Here is a 23,329-nt window from a genome sequence, read left to right on the forward strand (position 1 = left end):
TGATTATTCCCGCCATGAAAATTACCTAGGTTATTATATTGTTGGCGAGGAACATAATTGCCTTGATTTCCTTGAAATTTCGCGTTGGATTGAGTAGCCAGATTTCCATAGCGAAAATTCGGATGATTTCTCAACCCGGGGTGGTAAGTATTGGAGTTCATGTTGTAATTCCTACCACCTCCCCCTTGAAGTACATTCACCTCCTCCACCGGTTCTTGACCCACCACACACACATCCGAAGCATGACCCAATTCGTTACAATTTGCATAAACATCAATTACCTGATTAGTGGTTTGTACGTTTCCTTCTTCCACGGCTTGCACTTGCGGTCTACCAATCTCCGGCCTTGCTCTTCGTCCGGTTTGGGCCTTTCTCTTTGAAGTAACCGCCATTCATTCCAAATATGCCCAATCATCTTGTTCATAATTGGTACCAAATGTACCATTCGTGATCAACCTCAAATCTCGTTCATCCTCCATACTTAACCCTTCATGAAAAGCATTTAATAACTCCCAAAGAGCAATACCATGAAGAGGACAATTCTTGATCATCATATTGAACCTCTCGAACGCTTCATGAAACATTTCCCCCGATTTTTATTGGAAGGTTCTCAAACTTCTTCTCGCATCGTTGGTCTTTTGGCCCGTATAGAATTCTTCCAAGAATCTTTGTTGCATTTCGGCCCAAGTATAAATGGATGTTGAAGGCAAAGTGTAAAACCATCTCTTTGCCTTGTCTTCCAACGAAAATTGAAATAGAACCAACTTGACTTCATCCGATGTAAAACCTTAACCCCCCAATTTTGTTGCAAATGGAGTCATATGCCTCCAAGTGGAAGTAAGGTTCCTCCGTTGCTAGACCCTTATACTTAGGAAGACTTTGAAGTGAATTTGTTCTCACCTCGAATGTCCTCCTTTGTTGATTGTGAGGAATAACCACCGGAGACGGATTATTAGTAATCACCGGTCGGAAATGGGCTTCAATCCCCCTAACCATCTCTCTTGCATGCCTTCTTGGTACCCCCATTGGTACTCTTGGTTGACCCATTTGCCTATAAACGGGCCTTGGCTGCGCAAATTGTTGTTCAAAACTGTGGTTGGGGCATTTGTTGTTGAAATTGTTGATCTTGGGGTTGCCCTTGTGGTTGTTGAATAATCGGTGGCGGTTGAACTTGTTGATGAACCGGTGGTTGTTGTTGAGCTTGTTGTTGAACTGGTGGTGGTTGAACGTGTTGTTGGACAACTGGTGGTGGTTGTTGTCGATTAAGCTCTTGAAATGGTTCCGGTTGTTGCCATTGACCATAACCAAAACTTCCCGGATTTACCCTTTTGCTTCCATCACCTCCCATGTAGTAACCTTCCACTTCATACCCCTCAAATTCACTGTCAAACCTATATCTGTATCCGTCACCTTGTGATCTTGAATGTTGCATGAAAGGTTGGGGTTGATATTGGTAGCTTTATTGTGCTTGTTGAAAGGTTGGTTATTGATGTTGTTGGGATGATGATGCACCAACGGTAGGAAAAATGTTGGTAATAGGTGGCAATGTGGATAACGTTGCGTAGGTGAATTGAGCAGTGATGTGTTCGGTTGTGGGTGGTGGTTGCAATTCACTTGATGTTGTAGGTATATTAGTAGTGATCGGTGGAGGTGGATTTGGTGGAGTTGTGGTTGGGATTGTTTGACCCGAAGTGGGAACTGGTGAATCCATGTTGTTGTTTAATGCAATTGGAGAACCAAGAAGCTTGTTCTCTCGAAGTAAAACTCGGTTTCCTCGAAGCGTTCTGTCAATCTCGGGATCAATAACTAGTGGTGATGACCTGTTAGAGCCTCTAGTATGCATACACATGCAGGTACCTGCACACTAACACAACCAGCGTAAACCCAAAAATAACAAACAAAAACTACTAAATCTAACACACGTTGCGCACTGCTCCCCGGCAACGACGCAAAAATTTGACGTGATGTCGAAGTCTCACTCAAAAATAAACCGAATACAACTAGTTGGTAGCAGTAAGCGGGTATCGAACACAGAGAGTTTGTGGAAAATGTGTTGTTAAGTAGCACAGTAAATACTCTATATTAAACTAAGTGCAAAAGTAAATTCAAAGATTTGGTTGTTTGGTTTTGATTAAAAAAAAGAACTAAAAACAATTTAACAAGTTTAAAATCAATATGAGAAAATATGTCTTCCCTCGGTTTCAGGTTTCCAAGAATGTTACAGTTAATGTTTAACTGAGATGAACAATAGATAAATTCGTGTTTATGTAAACGATTGCGATAATTGAAGATAAAGTACTTGGATTATACAACGCAAGGTAATCACTCAAAAACCAATTAGTTTACCCAACCCTGAATCCCTCCCGATTAATCTTGATTACTTAAAGCACCAAGAACTGACGGTTTAGAACACAAAATCGATAAACTAACAATCTATCAACCAATACATAAACACCATAATAATGAAATCAATAAGATCAACTATTATCTCATAAATTGTTTAAACATTCAACCAAACAAACATAATAAACTTTACAATCCGAGGGAAAACATAAAGGAATTTAGCCGAGCATGTTTCGGTTCGTCATCCCTTCAATTATAATTGTCATACGAATTAAAAACAAGTGTCCAATGATTACCACACTCACAATTCATCTCCCGAACCTCAAAATCGCCTCTAGGTCGCTCTAGGATGAAAAGATGTGATAATAATACCAAAAGCCGTCCAAAAATATAAGTTATAATGGCAGCTACGATTCCTGCGTCGCGCCCACCGTAAGCTACGATGGCCACCGTAGCTTATGGTGGCTTCCAAAAAACTGACGGTGGGTCTTAACTGCCTTACGTCAGTTATTTACTCCAGCACCCACCGTAGCTTACGGTGGCTACCGTAAGCTACAGTGGCTTCAATCTTTTCCATCTTGTTTTCTTCATAATTTCTTCGTTCCAAGACCGTTTTCTTCACCGTTGTCGCCCACGTTCTCATAATTTCATCATCTAGCTTTTCCTACCTGCCATTATACGAGTAAACGTAGTCATCTAATTTCACAAGATAAACCGATAAAATGAATGATTACTAACGGTCTTAAATCACTTAAGGAGTGTCCCATTGACCACCCGTCACCCCCATGCCCAGTTTTGTTGTTTACTTTTATTACTTCCAATTTCTTTTAATTAAATGTCCATAAATTTAAACTAAAGTTATATAGAAATATAATTATTTCACCCATTTAACTTACCAAACACCATTTTTTAAAGAAATTGGTCTCTTAATATATATATATATATATATTAGTATTTAACTTGATACTTGTAAATATATATTTTTTGTCTTAACATAACATTTTTTTATAAAAACAAATCAATAAATAAATAAACTTTCAACATTACATTTAAACGTTTTCATATATATATATATATATATATAATTATAGATATATATTCTTCTTAGCAAGTAAATAAATAATCTATGTTGTTTTTACTTGTTTAAATAAATCAAGCAATGTCAAGCTTTTAAAAAACGAGATCTTTGGATGAATGTATATGTCATATTAAACCGACGCCCAATTATTTCAAAAATTAATATATAGCTTATAATAATATTTAAATTGAATACGTTTTAACTCGACTTTTATAAAATATATTTTGAATGTCTTATCAATCCCAAATCCTTTATAAACCCTTACTTTTCATGTCTTGCTCTTTCACGTCGTTAGATTGTTTATTTAATTATACCTTTAATTAAGATATTTCGTCGAGACTCCTCAAAGGACCAACTTACGTGTTCGCTTAACCACCTTTCCACTACCGCTGCTACGTCTTCTCGTTACCGCTTCACCTTATTTCAGGTGAGCAATCACATCGCCTTTTTCCTATTTTTGTTTTGGGGGCATTATATGCATTAGAAATCATTATTATACTACCAATTCCATAATTTGCGTGTTTGTGATATTGCTCGATTAATTGTTTGACTGCTACATGAATTATGTGTTTACTGCTTTTATGGTTTGTTGGTATCTCATCCTCATCCTCATAGTATGATCATACGTTGTCCGAGTAGACATGTCCGAATCTAGTGGCATGTTCGAAAAGACACATTTTTTTTAATTTTACTTTATGTTGTTTATTGGTTGCGAATACGTTCGAGTAGACATGCCCGTAATGTAACCTTTCGGTTTTTTTTTCATATTTACTTTGTAACCGTTACCCGACCCATTTACGGGTCCGGGCTCGTTCTTGAATAAAATCCGCATTTATCGAGTGTATTTATGGTTACTTGATTATTTAATATTTGTTGTTTACCCTCAAAGTATAAGTTTGGATCGTATATATACCCAATCTCAAACTCCAAGGGCCTGAGTGTATTTATGTTATAACCCATCGTCTTAACTGGTTAATCCATATCTTTGTCTAACGGGTTTTCTTGTACCCGAATCAATCAAACAACCTATTAACTGTCAATAATCGTTTGTAATCAAGTTTTTAATATAGGAAATCGTTGAAATAGTCAATCGCGGCCTCACCGACGGTGTAATTATATTAACTACACCATTTTGACTCGTTTTTCCTTTTTAAAACCTAACCGACAGTCATTGACAACCATTGATCGCGTAAGAGTTGATTATTTCAATTAATCGTATGGATACTTTCCCTATAATGTGACCGACAATACCCCTTATTTAATTGAACCATTTCACTCGTTAATTGCTCGTTCAAAGCCTCGTAACCGTTGGCCCTGTTTTGCTTCATTCTCCCTCTTATGTTCATCATTCAAGGTAATTAAGGGCATGGTTGGGATCGTGAATTCAGGGGATCAAAACCCCTAAACTCGTTTTGATTGATTGTAACAGATTTGATCAAATCGGATTTAGGGTTTATTTAATAAATTTTGGGATAAACAGTTTATGTATATTAACTTTTGAAACTGTTTATGTTTGCTCGTCGCCTTAAATGGCTGCTGGTAACACTTATGTGTTTGGGGGCGGAGGTCACAGGTTTGACCCTCCCACACCTCGTTTTTTTTAAACATTATATTTGTATTCTTTTTAATCAATAACTATAATAATAATAATAATAATAATAATAATAATAATAATAATAATAATGATTAAACATGGTTGTTTCACTAAAAACCAACCTTTTAATATTCGTTTTCGTTCATGTATATATATTTTTTTAAGACACGTTTTCATATATATATATATATATATATATAAAGAAGATTATAACTTAAAAACTAACGTTTTAATAAATATATATATAAATCAAGTAACTTTATTTATAAAACTAAAAATAGTATTTTATATTTTCTTAAATCGAAATAATAGTTTAAATTAATAAATCCCTAAATAAATTATAATATTAAATGGTTATCGTTTAACTCGTATCGTGTTTAAGATCCTCATTTTAAGTATATTCCTTATTCTCTTAGGCTTTAACGTCCGCGTGTGATTCGTTTCCCCATTCTCACTATCTTAATTATCTTCGTTCATCTTTGAGGTGAGTACCACATTCCCCTCCATTTTACTTGTTTTATCACTTTGGGGGGACATATGCGTAACCTAGTATATTTTCATATTTATCTATACACAAAACTGCAACTGTTGTCTTATGTGTTAACTAATCTCATGCCTTACTTGTTATGTGTTTATGTGCTCATTGTGAAACCGCATTCGGAGAGGTCCAGCATAATCTCAGAAAATAGTATGATCATACGCTAGTCGTTATAGCCTTGTGCTTTTCGACATCTCATTTTAATTGCTCATTGGTTGATTTGTTAAGCTCATATGACTCGTTGCAGCTACGTATTTTGTTATATATTGTATGTACAACTGAACTGGTGTGTTGCTCACTCAACATCGTGTTGACAAACTATATTATTTTCAACTCATATGCAGTTCATCATTTGATGTGAAGTATGTGGACTTAGACGTTTGTTTAAGGACTTATGCTAAAAGAATTTATATTGAGACTATGAATTTTCATGATTTTGATTTATTGATGTTTTTTTTACTTTGGATTTTGTAATGAATAATGGTGTTTATTTGAATTTAATAAATAGATATTTAAATTTAAAATATTTGCATGATAGTAACCTTGCGAGCCGCGACAATCAGTTCACGCCCCGGCATTTTCGTCGTAGGTTGGGGTGTGACACGTAATCTAGTGGCAAGATCGAAAAGACACTTATATTTGTTTATATTAGCTAATGATATTCACATACACAAGGAATTGTTTGTTTCTCAATATTATTATTATTATATTTACACAAAACTGTGAATTACTCGCTCAACATGTGTTGTTAACAAATTATTTTTACACAAATTGCAAGTTGTTAATTCAGATGATTTGAAGTGGAGAACTTAGATCATACCTTAGGCTAAGTTATAAAAGTTTAAATGTTGCTGTAATTTATTTTGTTTTAAATACTGTGTACTTTAATATGAATGAAATAAATTAGGTATTGACACTTATTATTAATTTAGTGTTTTTGATATATGATACAAATATTTCCGCGCCCCTGAATGTTTTGTCGTTAGGTTGGGGTGTGACACAAAGCGTAGGTCCGCCCCTGGTAATGGTTATTGTTCCTCAGTTATCTTTCTGGAAATTAGAAGAAAAAAAATAATCATATTAGTGTGATTGTTGGTTTATGTATATAATCTAAACATGCGTAGATAAAAAATATACTTTTCTTTCGGGCAACAAGAAGTAATATATTGAAAGGCGCAAGCGCCACCAGCAGAACGTTGGGTGAACAACAAACAATTTAAGGAAAAAGAGAAAAAAACCCACAAAGGTACATTGAATCGACCGACACAACCCGACTCGTCAGTCAGTTGTTAATACTAAACAATGGGGAATTAACCCTAACCGACTAGTCCAAATCCTTGTGATTGGGTCTAGTTTTATCCATCCATATTAACATCTTCTTATCTCGTCAACAATGTACTAGGCAAATATAGACCGGTGATCGAACACCATCGCGCTCTTTTGTTTCCAAATAAACCATAAAAAGGAGTAGGTAATCACCTTCAATAGAGATCTTCCCGTACATGGATGGGGCTCCTCCGAGACTTGAAAGAGAAGCTCAAAAGAACTGAGAATGGTTGAAGAGGTAGGTCCCAGCAGAGCCCAGTTGGACCCGCAAGACTCACCTTGAAGAGGGACGTCTGCGCAGAAACCAACTGGATCCGCAGGACCAACCATGCTCAGAGACGTGACGTCCTTACGCGCAGTACGCAAGCTGTTCCCGCAGGAAATGCCTCCCAATGGTGAAGTACTCTGCCTGTTCCCGCAGCTGCGGATACAAGCCATCAGGGAAGGCCACCCGCGCAGCAAGGCTACACGCACAAGGCACTTAGCTCTCAATCACTGTGTCACCTGAAGGAATGAGCAAAGCCGGGAACAATCCCGCACAAAGGCGGGAGGGGGAATACTCCCGCCCAAATAAGCCAGTCCGTACGATACGGGAAGATCTTCTGTACTGTACCTGACGAGGTATGGGCAAAAGATCTGACTAAAGATACGACAGCTTATTGACAACAGTATGGCGAGCAGCATGCTCTTGTACTGTATGTCACTATTAGCCGCTGCCTACTCACCAACTCCTGTCATACCACGTGCATAGCCGGCAGTTGGTGGAAAAGGAATAGTACACAGCAGGCCTGGTCACTATCAGCCGCTACCTACCCACCAACTACCAGCAGGGCACGTGCGTAGGCCACAGTTGGTAGAACAGGAATACTATTCAGCCGGCCACACCTCCTTGGAAACCTACCTTCGGCTATAAATACCCCAAATGGTATGATCATCATATCTTAACACATTATTATCATATTATACCTAATATCTGCTCTAGCAATCTCTTAATATACATTTATATTAAAAGAGCAATCTAGTCTGATTCTCACGCCGGAGGGTGGTCACAAGGAGGAACCCCCCCTTCTCAGTGACAAGCTCACGGTGTCTGTTTTGCAGGTTATCAGAAGAACCATCTTTGCCGGGTCTAACCCCTCGTGGGAAACATCTACCTAACCCCCAGGTTACCCGTAATCTGCCCGGGGTCCGGTTAGTGTTTCTTCATTGGCGCCATCCGTGCATAAAGCTGGAACTTCATTTTTCTCCAGTTTTTTCAAACTTCTGGAAAGATGGTTAAAGAAACTCCGGTAACCACAACCCCAGCTACTGGGGGGAATACCGGCTACACAGTTTTTACAAACACTACCCCGGTTACCCAAGCCGGGGCAAGTGAAGTAAATTTTACGAATACTACCCCAGTTACCCAAGCTGGGGCAAGTGCAGTAAATAATCGCTCACTGGGATTCACCGATACCCAGTTAGAGAAACGAAGGCTCCCCCGCCAAACACTCGATGAAGTTAAGGCATGGGCGGAGGCACGACAGAAGGAATTCCAAGCTGAGTTGGACGAACGCTTGCGTTCCGCCCAACAGGCTGACGAATTCGAAGAATACTTGGACGATGACTCGGAGGAATCCGACACCGACGCGAACCCTCGCCATAGGGCAAAAGGGAAGCGTAAGGAAACGGACTCCCAACCGAGAAGGCGTTTTGGAGAAGCCTTCAAACCAAAAAATACAGGTGGAAATCCACGTGACTTCTCCAAAACATTCAGACCAACTGTGGCAAATGCGGGAACGTCCAAATTTGCAAGGGACATTGCGGAAGCAATTGCCCCAAAAAGTGCCAAACAAATGTCCAACATAGGCACATATGATGGTATATCTGACCCAGATGATCATTTGAACAGATTCATAGCAGGGGCAACCGTCAGTAGTTGGACGGAACCTACGTGGTGTTACATGTTCCAAATGACGCTTGTTGGGGCTGCTAGAGCGTGGTTCGATCGTCTACCGGTCAACCACATCTACGACTGGGCAGACTTCCAACAGAAGTTTAGCCAACACTTCAGCCAGCAAAGAAAGTATACCGAGGAACAATGGACAATCCTCAAATGCATTCGAGGGGAAGATGAATCTTTGCTAGACTTCATCACTCGCTTCAACTCAAAGAAGCTTAGTCTGGGTAATATCAGCGAAGATCTTGTTCGCGCTGCTTTCATCCAGGGCGCGAACGACCCAGAGCTCATCCGCACCTTAACGGGTAAAGATGGCATGCTATCCACATGGGATGCCATCATGACAGCAGCAAAACGCTTTGCGGAAACGGAGAAGCAACTGGGTAGAGATCTCCCTCAGAGCACAAACCTCTACACCCAGAAAACAAGGGAAGACAACGTCCTTACCGCCCGATTAAACAAAAAGCGAAAGCTAGGCATTTGGCAGTCAAGGGTAAACTTTGACACCTCATCCGGCTTGCAACATCGGTTAGGCGGAAGGGATAACGTACGGTCGAACCAGAACTCCAGATGGACGCCACTCACCAAAAGCGTCACCGAGATATTCGCCACTGAGGAGCTCCCATAGCCAAAGCCTCCAATAATCCAACATCGTCACAATGCTGATCGGAGCAAGTACTGTGACTTTCACAGGACAAAAGGCCACAACACCGAAGAATGAATAGATGTAAAGGACATGGTCGAAGCATTCGTCAGAGATGGGACGCTCGCGCACCTCGTGGCGCAATAAACGCTGAGCAGGCTGATGCGTGTAGAACCCCAGCTGGGGAAAACACGAATAAAATTCCAGCTTCAATGTGGAGACTACATGCTGCGTAAAGAACGAGATCCCGAACCAGGTGCGTATCGGCTCGATGGCACTCCCATCCCAACAACATGGAAGGGAGCTCAATTACACAGTTTGCATGTAGATCAATTCCAAATTTGTAAAGAAAAGGCCAAGAGCCACTTCTAATGGAAATGATTCTCCTTAGAACATCGACGCTGATGATTTTACATTTATACTTTATGAACTATCAACACTGATGACGGTCTTCACCGCATACATAAGTGTGAAAGTCGTTGCATGGGGAAGGCGGCAAAACCCGCATAAACCCAAAAAATGACAAACCTTCACGCAGGTCAGTTAAAGGGTAAAGTTCAGTCACCCCACTAAATGAAAGTGCCGGTCTATCCGCATGAATCATGATAGAGGAAACTGAACACTAACCTATTAACAACCGCGCGTCGAACGGTTAATTTATTCAACACGGATATGCCGGTTTTCACCGCATAATTACGTGAAAAGTCGTTGCATGGGGAAGGCGGCAAAACCCGCATAAACCCAAAAAACGCAAACCTTCACGCAGGCCAGTTGAAGGGGAAAAGTTCAGTCATCCCATTAAATGAAAGTGCCGGTCTATCCGCATGAATCATGTTAGATTAAACTGAACGCTAACCTATTGACAACCGCGCGTCGAACGGTTAACTTATTCAAGAAAATTTCTAACAAAAGGATGAGGAAAACCTACACGCAGGTCAGATATAGGTAAAGTGTAGCCATCCTACTAAGTGCAAGTGACGGTCCTACCCGCACAATCACGAAAGAGGAAGCAAAACTTCACACCTATTATTTACCACGTTCAAAGGTTAACTTATCCTAAAGACTTAGAAATTTCAAGAAAGATAAGGAAAACCTCCACGCAGGTCAGATGGTAAAGTTTAGCCATCCTACTAAGTGCAAGTGACGGTCCTACCCGCACAATCACGAAAGAGGAAGCAAAACTTCAACCTATTATCTACCACGTTCAAAGGTTGACTTATTCTAAACACTTGGAAAATTGCTAATTTAAACTTAAGTATGCAAGTCATATAACGTTTATAAAGCAAGGAATCCAGAGAAAATAGCGGTCTTACCCGCACAAAGATTTATATTTCACAATGATTCATTACAAGAATGGCCGGGTAATTACCCGCCTACAAGAAAATAAATCTATACAAGCTAAATCTATCCTAGCAGTGGGAAGGGATCTTCAGGATCAGGCTTCAGGGCCACTTCCACTTGGACCAGCACCATCAGTAGAGCGTGGCAGTTCAAGGAAAGCTTTAAGGATAGCTAGCCCATCATCATCAGCAGCAACTTCGTTTACCTTCTCCACCACCGGATGCGGGAAGGCGGCATACTGATTCACTGCTTGGTCGTATACAGCTTCAGTATCTACATCAAATAAAGGGAAGTTGGAAGGCGGGATGCCTTTCTCAACGAACCCTAGACCAAGCAGGAAACCGGCCTTTTCCCCATCCTCATGAGAAGCGTTGAGGGCTGCGCTCATAGCATCGTCATAAGACATCTCAGTGAAGACTCGATGCACAACCTACAAAAGAAAATATACAAGTATCAGAACCTTTTCTATTTACAAAGAAAAGCGTAAAGACATGAAAAGCTTACCTGAGACAACGCTTCTCGAAGAAGCCATTCCTTGGCAACCAGAGCTTCTTGGAGGGCGGCTTGAGCTTGGGTACAGGCGCGTTCGGCTTCACTTTTATTAAGGTTGGCAAGCAACACTTCCTTTGCAGCAGCCTCTTCGACGCCCTTTAGCTTCCGCTCAGTATGGTCAAGCATGCCCCTCTGGTCCAGGATTTCTTGGAGCTTCTTCGCGTCCTCCATCGCCAAGGCATCATGAGCCTGCTGGAGAGCCTCTAATTTGGCTTTAAGCTCTTCATTCTCCAGGCGTAGAGGCTCAGCAACAGCTTCAGCCTTGGTGGCCCTTTCAGTTGCGTTCCTAGCAGTTTCCTTAGCCAGCCGAAGCTGTTCATTAACAGCTTGGGCAGCCTTGGAGCGAGCCTCGAGACGGGACTGAACCTCAACTTCAAGGGCCTTGAACGCCTTCTCCTTCTCCGCCGCCGCGGCGGAGAGCCTCCTATTCTCCTCCCGGACAGCCCGCGCCTGAGCTACTTCCTGAAGGCGAGCTGCTTTTAACTTGTCGTTTTCACGACAAAGCAGCTCGACGCGCGGCTGCATCCGGGCCAGGAGAACCCGAAGCTCATTGCTTAGCCTACCCTCCTGGTAGCTAGCCATGGCTTCCCCCAACGCACCACTAGGAGCAGCGTGACGAGCCCACTCCACGCACTCCACAGGGGTGCGAAGGGTTGTTCCTCGGCGAATGTTCCATCGTGGAACATACACTTCATTGGAATCCGACACTGCAAAAAACAAAGAGCAGTTAGGAAAAGATGATTGAAAAATATAAAATAGGCCAAAAGAACCCTACGCACCTGTAGGGTCAATAACAGGCCGATAGCCGCCGAACCCATCACCTGAACCCAAGGGAAATCCATCCAAGAGGTCAGGCAGATGGGAAGGTGGCAGAGGTTGGCGATACGCCCCATGCATACCTGAAGGATCGGCCGTCGTTGCCGATGACGGATGAGGCATGGTAAAGGCCGCCGCGGCCGCCGCTGCGGAATCCGCAGCAAAAGTAACCTCCGGCTCGGTGAAAGATGCGGTAAAAATGGCACTCACAGCCGGCGGTGACGTCATCACAGCTGGAACAGTCGGCTCAAAGGAGTGAGCAACTGAACCAGCGGAAGCAGGCGCAGGCGCCTGGGTCGTCGCCTCAGGTAGGCTGACCAAGCCTACCGTCATTGGCGGAGAGGTACTCCTCTGCGCTCCACCCTAGAATGCGTCAACATCCACCCCTGCGTAAAGAAGATAAGTATTAATGATGGAAAACTATGAAGTTAAAGATAAAGGAAGTTTGTACTTACGGGTTTTCTTGAGCCTAAAGGTACGGAGAGGCGGGGACGAACCCGATGGAGCCGGCCTCTTTGCGCCGCTCACCGTCGTCTTCTTGGGCTCTCCGGAGGTGACAGTCGCAGCCTCCGGAGCGGTGGTCTTATCACCACCGGGATTCCCCGCCACCTCTTCGCTCTCGGTCTCCGAATCAGACCGAGGCACCGGATCGGCAGTGGAGGCCACCTTCTCCTTCCCCTTCCCGCCGGCAGCCTTCTTCTTCCGCACCAACGGAGGACCATCTGCGGATTCCTCATCAGAACATACGATTAGAGGAATTCCAGCAGAGGTTTCAACATTGAGGGGTCGAGGGTTGAATAGCGCCTTACCTGGCCGCCTGGCGCTAAGGATCTCGTGGCCTAGCGGGTAGACCTCCACGAACCGATCCGCCGTTTGTTCTAGGATGGGCAACTCGTTCTCGTCTAGAGCGCGAGTACCCATCCGAGCGGGACCGTCAGCCTCCCGCGGGTTCAGAAGCGACTGCAAATCGTTCCCCTCTGAAATAAACAGGAAAAAAGTTAGAAGAGATTCTAAATCAACAAAAAGAAACAGAGCACACCGTAAGGAACAGAGTTCGAACCGTATTCAAGGACGATTGGGATCTTTTGCGCATCCGCCTCCTTCCACACCCGGCTCATCCCCAGCATCACCATTCCGGACTCCGCAAACCGGTAAACCGGAGATTGGACTCGGGATATCTTCGAAAACCATTCCGCCTCCTCGTAGTTGGAGGCGTGAAGGCTGGGAAGTGCTTGCCCGTTCTTGAATTTCATGGCAAGGGGGATGGCGCGAGCGGAGATGTAGAAGAACTCCCACTTCCACGAGCGAAGACTGCGCTCGGTTGCGCAGATCTTCAAACCCTTAATCCGGGTTATCAATGTATACCACCCCTGGATGCACCTCCAAGAGTAGAAGGTCATCAGGCGGTCAACATAGGGCTCAATGCCCAGAATCCGACACACCCACTCGAAGTGCCGAATCTTGGCAATCGCCATCGGGTGCACCTCGGTCAGGTGCACACCATGCCTCTCCAGGACACGGTAAACAAACTTTGTCAATGGGAACCTAAGATTCCCATAAACAAAGAATGCAGCATATACCCCGATCTTGCCTCTGGGGGCATCGTACACCGTCTGATGGGGTTCAGGAAACTCAGGCTCGAGAGACTCGAGCATGAACTTCCTGACGATGTACTGATACAGATCGACAGGCAGAGCACACTGGCACTCGCCAGCAGTACTCTTGTCATCGGCTGTAGATTCGAGATCACGAGACGACATCTTGCAGATATGAAAGAAGAAAACGATTTCAAGGGAATGCTCGACTGAAAAGATGAGTATTCGCCGGAAATCGTTTTGAGGATGAAGAGAAGTGAAAGCGTGGATTACAAAGAACCCTCTCCCCCTTTATATACTAATCGCAATTAATGCGATGCATTTAATGCGGAAGAGAGAGAAATCGAAGGTGCAATGAAACTATGACACGTGGCAAAAAGCAAGCTGGCAACAGCTGTTGACAGGACGCATACCATCAATTTCGCGGCCACGCGCCCGAAAAATCGCGCCCACGCGCCTGAAAAAGCGTCTGGAATGACCATGTACTGTCACGTCACCATAACTTCCTGCACGTCCTGACACAGTCAGAAGAAACCGTCGCACGACGTTTCAGACGTTTGGACTGTTCTTATCCTTTCACCAACTCTTCGAATTTCAAAAAAAAAAAAAAAAAAAAAAAAAATTCAAAAAGATTTAAAAGCAAGCGGGAAAATACCCCTTACCTTGGCAACCAAGTAACCGTAAGACGGATGCGGGTACAGTGTTAAAGCAAAACCCTTCACATACCTAGCACCCGCAGGGAATTGAAGCCAAGAATACCTTGGCAACCAAGTAACCGTAAGACGGACGCGGGTACAGTATTAAGGCAAAACCCTCCACATACCTAGCACCCGCAGGGAATTGAAGCCAAGAATACCTTGGCAACCAAGTAACCATAAGACGGATGCGGGTACAGTGTTAAGGCAAAACCCTTCACATACCTAGCACCCGCAGGGAATTGAAGCCAAGAATACCTCGGCAACCAAGTAACTATAAGACGGGTGCGGGTACAGTGTTAAGGCAAAACCCTTCACATACCTAGCACCCGCAGGGAATGGACGCCAGGAATACCTTGGAAGTAAAGTAACCGTAAGACGAGCGCGGGTACAGTGTTAAGGCAAAACCCTTCACATACCTAGCGCTCCGCAGGGAATTGAAACCAAGAAGGATCTTCTGGGCAATGCTTGCGGAAACGGGAATAACATCCCCGCATAGCGGGAACGTCGAGAACTACATTGTTTGAAGCTCCAGGATGGAATTGGTGGTTTTAACATAATTGATCACTATGTTCAAAACTACCAAAACCTCATGGAGAATCCACACAAGTGGGACTCAACGCTCCTGACTTGCGAGGAGGTTACAGACCTACCCGCATCATACCCAAAGATCAGGAAAGTCGGGAATTTCTGCAAGTGACAAGGACTTCCGCGGGAAGACTCCCCATGGAAAACCTTAAAACTAAACCCTTTTCAAAACCCTTTGCTTAAGTCCAAAAGTTCACCTCACTTTATTAAACATTCATGAGAAGAACATTGGACTGGGGGGACTTGAAGAGGTAGGTCCCAGCAGAGCCCAGTTGGACCCGCAAGACTCACCTTGAAGAGGGACGTCTGCGCAGAAACCAACTGGATCCGCAGGACCAACCATGCTCAGAGACGTGACGTCCTTACGCGCAGTACGCAAGCTGTTCCCACAGGAAATGCCTCCCAATGGTGAAGTGCTCTGCCTGTTCCCGCAGCTGCGGATACAAGCCATCAGGGAAGGCCACCCGCGCAGCAAGGCTACACGCACAAGGCACTTAGCTCTCAATCACTGTGTCACCTGAAGGAATGAGCAAAGCCGGGAACAATCCCGCACAAAGGCGGGAGGGGGAATACTCCCGCCCAAATAAGCCAGTCCGTACGATACGGGAAGATCTTCTGTACTGTACCTGACGAGGTATGGGCAAAAGATCTGACTAAAGATACGACAGCTTATTGACAACAGTATGGCGAGCAGCATGCTCTTGTACTGTATGTCACTATTAGCCGCTGCCTACTCACCAACTCCTGTCATACCACGTGCATAGCCGGCAGTTGGTGGAAAAGGAATAGTACACAGCAGGCCTGGTCACTATCAGCCGCTACCTACCCACCAACTACCAGCAGGGCATGTGCGTAGGCCACAGTTGGTAGAACAGGAATACTATTCAGCCGGCCACACCTCCTTGGAAACCTACATTCGGCTATAAATACCCCAAATGGTATGATCATCATATCTTAACACATTATTATCATATTATACCTGATATCTGCTCTAGCAATCTCTTAATATACATTTATATTAAAAGAGCAATCTAGTCTGATTCTCACGCCGGAGGGTGGTCACAAGGAGGAACCCCCCCCCTTCTCAGTGACAAGCTCACGGTGTCTGTTTTGCAGGTTATCAGAAGAACCATCTTTGCCGGGTCTAACCCCTCGTGGGAAACATCTACCTAACCCCCAGGTTACCCGTAATCTGCCCGGGGTCCGGTTAGTGTTTCTTCAATGGTCAAATCAAACCCACGCCAAATAGAAATGGCCCACCATACCCCTTTAGCTCAAAAGAAATTCAGAAAAACGAGTTTTGTTGTTTTACTTGCATAAGCTCACGCCCGATAATCACTTAAAACTGATCGAGGACATTACTCTAATTAAAAAATATATGAACAAATTAATTTGGTTGTCATTTTATTCATATGAATAAACTACTTGTATTCTTAATGGTTTGAGAGACACTTCACCCCGTTTAGAAAAATGTTTCTTTCGTATGCAGCTACAATTTTATAGATGTTACATATTATTGTTGGGAAAATTCCCCAAATAGCCAATGTCGACTATGTCTTTCAAAAATAACCATGTGATGCAACGGTAAAACGATAACGAAGATCTAACACGTTGATTTTGTGAATACCCATGATGAACTTCCCAAAACTCCCAAATCTCACCAAAAGGTCAAGGGGGAAACTGAAGTGAAAAATCTTTTTAACAAAATTCAAGTCTGATTATTCACATTACATAAACTGAATATAAATAGAGCTTCTAATACGAAATGGGCCCAAAAAAGGCCATGGGCCAAACACAAACCTAAAAAGATAAATGCAAAAACTACTGAAAAAACATAAAAAGTGTAAGGCCCCGTTACCGGTGTCTCACTTTGGACGTTGGTTTTACTCATAAATGCAGTTCTAAATATCAGAATTAATTAAAACTTTCGTGGAATATAATAACTTCAACCATAATATATTACATAACTTTCAAATCTTGTATTATCAAACATTCATAGTCACTTAAAAATAAACATAGTCTTTAAAACATCATAACATTTCCTTATGATGCCAGTATCTTCAATTCCATGCCATGTGTCCTCATTAAGCGAGCCGCCTCATCCTACACACCTGCGTGCATACTAAAAGTCAGTTACGCTAAGTGAGCTAGTTTATCATATAACATACAATACATCCATACACATTCTTATATATGCGCCCGAAGGTAAATATACATACATAGTTCTTTACCTTTCTTCATACATTCGTACTTTCATTATTTCCTTTTATACATACATATATACATATACTTCATCCTATAACTTTCGCAGATATTATTAGAGTCCGTTCCCTACATTCGCGGATATTATTAGGGTCCGTTCCCTACATTCGCGGATATTATTAGGGCCGGTTCCCTACATTCGCGGATATATTAGGGCCCGTTCCCTACATTTGCGGATATTATTAGGGTCCGTTCCCTACATTTGCGGATATTATTAGGGTCCGTTCCCTTTCTAACCATACCTTCCATACGTACGTACATCATTTATATATCATATATATATATATATATATATATATATATATATATATATATATATCAATCATATCTTTAAACTATCCCTTGACGGTACATGCAATATCCGAAGATCGTTCATGCATCGCCAAGCATTCGTTCATACATAAATCATATAAGGCATACACTTACCACTTAAGGTAGGTGTATTAACTAATCACATCGAGTATGCACACAGCCCCGAAAACATAACAAAAAGTGAGGCAAGAAACACACCTGAGCTCGGTTACGTTTACCGTTAATAGTTATTCCTTTCTTTAGTTGTACCCGACTAATTGTATAACAATTACACGTATCAATTAACTATCACTACTCATATCGTGTTTCTAGTTTAATTATAACCCTCAACGAACGGGAGTCCGGGGGCAGCGTCTCTTGCAGCGAGGTTCCAGGGGCGGTAGCAGCCCCTAGCAGGGTCCGAGGGGCAGAGCCCCTGGCTGGGGTCGAGCACATTTTTCATTAAAATTTTATTTCCATTAACTGTCTTAACACATTTTTCATTAGAATTCTTAATTATTATTTTATTTGCTAACTCATAGAGTTCGAGGACTTCTTTGTAATTAATCCACTTTATCTAAAGTCCAGACACCTTTCTGTCATTATTTCAAACTTTAGTTCGTTATCTAGTTCGTCATCCAGTTCTTTAATGAATTAACTCCTTCGTTATTTCTTAACGAATGGTCCTTTATAACGAACTGGCTTTTTATGACGAACTGGCTTCTATAACGAACTGGCTTTTTATAACGAACTAGCTTCTATAACGAACTAGATTTTTATAACGAACTGGCTTCTATAACGAACTAAGGGTTCATTCTTCAGTTCTTTGTTAACGGATTGCTTAACGAACTGCTTCTAATTCGTTATCTTTTCTTAACGGATGGGCATAACGAATTGCTTGTTAATTCGTTATGTCTCCGCTAACGAACAAGGGTTAGATCAGAGAATGTCAGAAACATTCTCTGACATTCGTTAACCTCGTACACCTTTTCCGGCGCCGTCATCGCCGGAAACCCGGGATCTCGCCGGAAAAGCGAGATCTCAGTTATTTTCCACCGTTGTTCACCGTTTTTCGTCCCGTTCGATCCATAGCTGAGCTAGGGTGACCTCTAAGTTCATCTCTTGATTGGTTTATACCAGATTCCACCCGGATCTCGTGACTTTAACGGTTTAAGGGTGTCGGCTCGTCGTTTCGCGACTAAATCTAGCGGGTTTGGTTCCATACAATATCATACTATCATTACCTCAGGTCGGGATTGATTCTTCTTCTTGGTTTCGGTTTAGAGAAAGAGAGGAAGAGAGAAAGAGCTTAAGTGTGTGTTTTGGGTTGGGTATGGAATGGATGAGAATGAATTAACTAATGGTAATTATGGTATTTATATCATGGGTCATGGGCTTAAGCCCATGGTCGTTTCCTCCTTTCCTTATTAACCCAAGTCCATTACCCATATTACTTAACCCAACACAAGCCCAACTCATACAAACTCATCTTTTATTTAATTAACCGAAACGAGAAAACGTGATGTTACAAAAAGGCTCATAACTTTATTTAGAAGGCGTTTTTAAGCTTCGGACAGGGGCCAAACCGCCATAGGCGTTTGCCACAATGTGCTCCTCGTCTCAAGATTCGATTTGACTGGTAATGGGCTTGAAATGGAGCTTCGTTGGCCAAGTTATGCCCATTTTCGTGGGCCACCTTTGGAGGCACGATCATGTCCAAATATATAATGGCACGTTCTTCAATACTTGGGCCTCCATCACCATAGTTTTGAAAGAATTCTTAAAATGGCCAAGAAATTCAGTCGGATCCGACGTAAACCAATTCTGACCCGAAGGATTGGGAGTTTTTCGACGCATTGGTGAAGGAGCGGTATAAAAAAAACGGTTGGGTCCGACAGTTTAAATCTTGTTACCATCGGATCCGACAGATTAATCTTCCATTGAATTTCTCTAAATTGAACTCATGGGTTCGTCGCTTTCTTGCGCGGGTTTCTCAAAAACAAATGTGATTCGTGGAAAATAAATACTATGATTGTGTTCTCCTCGAAAAACTAAGCGATTTACTCTAAAGATTTGCTTGCTTATGTGAAGAAATAAGAAAGATGGAGGTTGGTTATGGAGGTTTTACGGTTTGAGACGTAGAAGATGAAGATGGAAAAAATTACGTCGGAAGACAAAAAAAATTACGTCGGACGACGGAAAACTTCGTTTTGCGTCGACCAGACAATATGACATGTGACGAGATTTTAGTGGCCAAACTAATCCGTCGGAACGGCTCTTTTTATGTCGGATCCAACAGTAAAAAATTGACTATTTTGAGAAAATTTCAAAATTAAGACTAAATTTGAAAAATGTCGATTAAAAATGACTATTTGAGGAATTTCCCGCTACTATTTTCGTATGTTAATTTATAGGTCATGGCTGTCTACTACTAGCTATGTCAAATCGATTTAAAATACACACTATCAAGTGGTTTTGTTGTTTAGTTATTTTCTATCACACATAGTGGAGTATGAATCATCTTATATTATTATGGGTTTTCACATGTTCATTGCTTGTAACTTTTCTCTCACAGTATATTTCATGATTTTTTCCATTAGTAGAGGCTGTCTTTGGTTGTTATTTTTGGTGATGTCTTATCTTGGGTTCAAGTTTGCCTTCTTTGTTTTCAAAGGTTTATGAACAATGGATGTGATATTCTTTCAAAGTGTGTGGCTCTAAAAGATGTAAACATTTTAGGAGAATCTCACATCGAATGTGAAACATATTTATAACGGATTCTATTCGAGTTGCTCATTTAAGTGTGTTCAATATAAATAGTATCAGGATGGGTGACATCGTGCAAAGTTCTCGTCTCAGTGAGCCATTGGAGACAACACAAAGTATAATCACAGTGAGCCAGTGGATAAAACGAACAAGTTTATAGTTGTGGGCGGTGGATGTTGTCATATATTATCATAGCAATCTTGTGTCATTTTAGATGACGATACTAACCTTCTGGATAACTACTATAAGTCTCTATGGAGTCGATGTTCGATCTTTACGTTAACGTTACTGATGACATAATTCTATAGAGTGACACAATGAGTGGAACTATCAAGAACACATTTAAATATGATATGAATTTAAACAACCTAGCTAAAATTACACACTATTTACATTTATAATATTCTATACAATCTACCAAACAATGCTATTATTTTTAAACACATAAGAACCAAAGGTGGAACCTTACACAAGGGAGAGAATTGTAATGACTTTATCAAGGATATTAACATATTGAATATGTGGATCCTCACCTGTTTGATCCATATCATGGCATGTCTTCCCACAATACAAACAAAACCAAGGACAAAACAGCCTAATGTAAACAAGGTATAAATGTTGGAGAGGGTCAAGCAAAACTCACACAGAATGAATCAAAACATGCATTGTTCCTTTTGGGTCCTTTGAACCATATAATCAAGTTAATCAATAGGTGGACTTAATGAACCACATTTCATGAGGTGAAATTTTTAGCCTCCCCATGATATATTGGATTTAGGAAGCCCAACTTTAAATCAACATGAGGAAGCCAAAATTCAAGCAATACCCAGTTACCCACCATGAACTCATGAAGTGCTAGTTTATAAAGTTGAACTTCAAAATATAATATGTAATTTTGTCTCTGTAATCTAAACCAATTAGAATTTTTACCAAGATATCCTTTTAACTTTTCACCACACCTAAATCAAAATTGATTGCTTATTTCTTATCTTACAAGTTACAACCACTCAAATTATTTTGCGTGTATGAATTTAATTTGCATTTACTTTTTGTGTATTCAAATGATATTTGCCATCTTACTTTTTTAAAGACCATTTACAATATATAACATAAAGTATTATTTGAAATACCCCAAATTCTAATCTAGGCAATAAAGAAATAATTAAGGATAATATATAGATGTCTTTTAGGCACTGGAATAAGACCTAATTAACATATATGGGTTCTCTTAGAAGTGATAAAATGACAACCTACATCTTTTTAAAACTATATAATATACAATCACCTATCAACAACTTGCAGGTTTCAAATCCAAGATATTTATTTTTGAGTTACAAAAAACCTGCCTGATTCTGTATGCAATTCTTGGACCACCACTTAGCGACCCAGCTCTTAAAAAAAAGGGATAAAAGTGGAAAAGTTCCACTCACAAGTCATAACTATCACAACATGCTATGCTAGACATCATCTAACCTGCTCCAATAACTAATTAATCATGCAAACACTTACACGAGTCATCTCAAGAACAGGTTTTGAAAATATAACGGTAACACACTAGGCGAATCCACATCAGTAGCAGACGCGAATGATGTTGACCTCATAAGAAAAGTCCAACCGCAAATACCACCAACACGTTTTGGATGCATCAACTATGCACGAGAAGAAATGTCCAGAGTTAAGTATGCTTTGGGTGAGAGTAATTCTAGAATTAGCGCTAATCATAAGAAGTTTCCACTGAAGCAACCAAAAAACAAATCCATCAGAGCTCAGCATACAATATTGGTTAGTATTATAGGTCGGATGTTACAATAACCAGAATCCCAATCAGGCATGAAGATCAGTTATAGATTAAGGAAGACGGTTTAGAACCACTAAAATTTTGCAAAATACGGCAATAATGTATAGTGTAATAGACAGACAGACATACATCTGCAAACAAACAACAAAATGTCATGATTCCAACCCAAATCCAAATCCAAACTAGCATGGTCCTGCAAAATCATATTACAGGCAACTATAAAAAAATATCTTCTTTACAGTAACACAAACCCCGAACCCGAAGCACCTGTAAACAGACCCAACTTCATCATCATCCATCACTTTCTTTTTACCAAATTATACAACAGCAATACATAAAGCAAGTAACCCCAAAGTGCTAACCTTTAGCTTCCGGTGGCATCATAATTCATATAACCATTTATTTAACATTAATAAACATTCTACTGTCCCTCTGACCCTTGAGAATTATCATTTGAATCCTGCTGCTGCTGCTGTTGCTGATGATGCATTCTAGCCTGACCCATCTGGTAAATCTGATTCAAAGCCTGTTGATTCAAAACCCCTAATTGACCATCTTGAGATAACCCAAGCTCCAACCCAGGAAGCTGTTGATGCTGATTATTATTATTATTACTATTATTACTACTAATATTATTATTATTATTATTATTATGACTACCCAATATTGAAGTAAAACTCATCTGACCCATATTAGACCCTGGCAAATCAAACCCGGGAAACGCAATCTTTTGCAAGTAACTCGAGCTTTCAACGCCCGATGGACCAGCGCGCGAAGACTGGAACCCGAATCCAGATGCAGGTGTAGGACCACTTGTCCATATACCAGTAGGTGTAACCATTGGCCAAGTGGTCCTACAACTGCCGCCACTGGTGTTACCTGCGGATATGGAGACCCCGTGTGAGGTTGCACCAGTGGCGGCTAATACTGAAGCCGGGATGGTACCGGAGCCAGTGGCGGCTATGATGGACGGCTCGGCTTGCTGTAACAGCCATTGAATTGTTTCACCATCGGATTTGTTACCTAGTTCTCTAGTGAGTTGAAAGATTCTGGCGGCGCAGAGAGCCGGCATACGGATTCTACGACCTCGGCCTTCGACTTTGGTGTGCCTGTCTTTGTTGGAAGTGCGTTTGGGTGCCAACTGTTGTTTCTTGGTCGGAGGTT

The 23,329-nt window shown here is 41.6% G+C and overlaps 1 protein-coding gene and 1 pseudogene across 1 annotated transcript in view; one reads left to right on the forward strand and one right to left on the reverse strand.

Moving 5' to 3' along the window:
• LOC143622254 (GRAS family protein RAM1-like) overlaps positions 1–23,329 on the forward strand; it is a 97,518-nt gene that overhangs the window by 34,053 nt on the left and 40,136 nt on the right. The window lies entirely within an intron of this gene.
• Positions 20,054–23,329, reverse strand: part of LOC143622303 (transcription factor TCP20 pseudogene) — a 3,812-nt pseudogene continuing 536 nt past the window's right edge.

The sequence above is a fragment of the Bidens hawaiensis genome, unplaced genomic scaffold (assembly GCF_021521415.1).
Source record: "Bidens hawaiensis isolate Kalapana, Puna unplaced genomic scaffold, B.hawaiensis_p1.1 tig00003115_1, whole genome shotgun sequence".
Lineage (NCBI taxonomy): Eukaryota > Viridiplantae > Streptophyta > Magnoliopsida > Asterales > Asteraceae > Bidens > Bidens hawaiensis.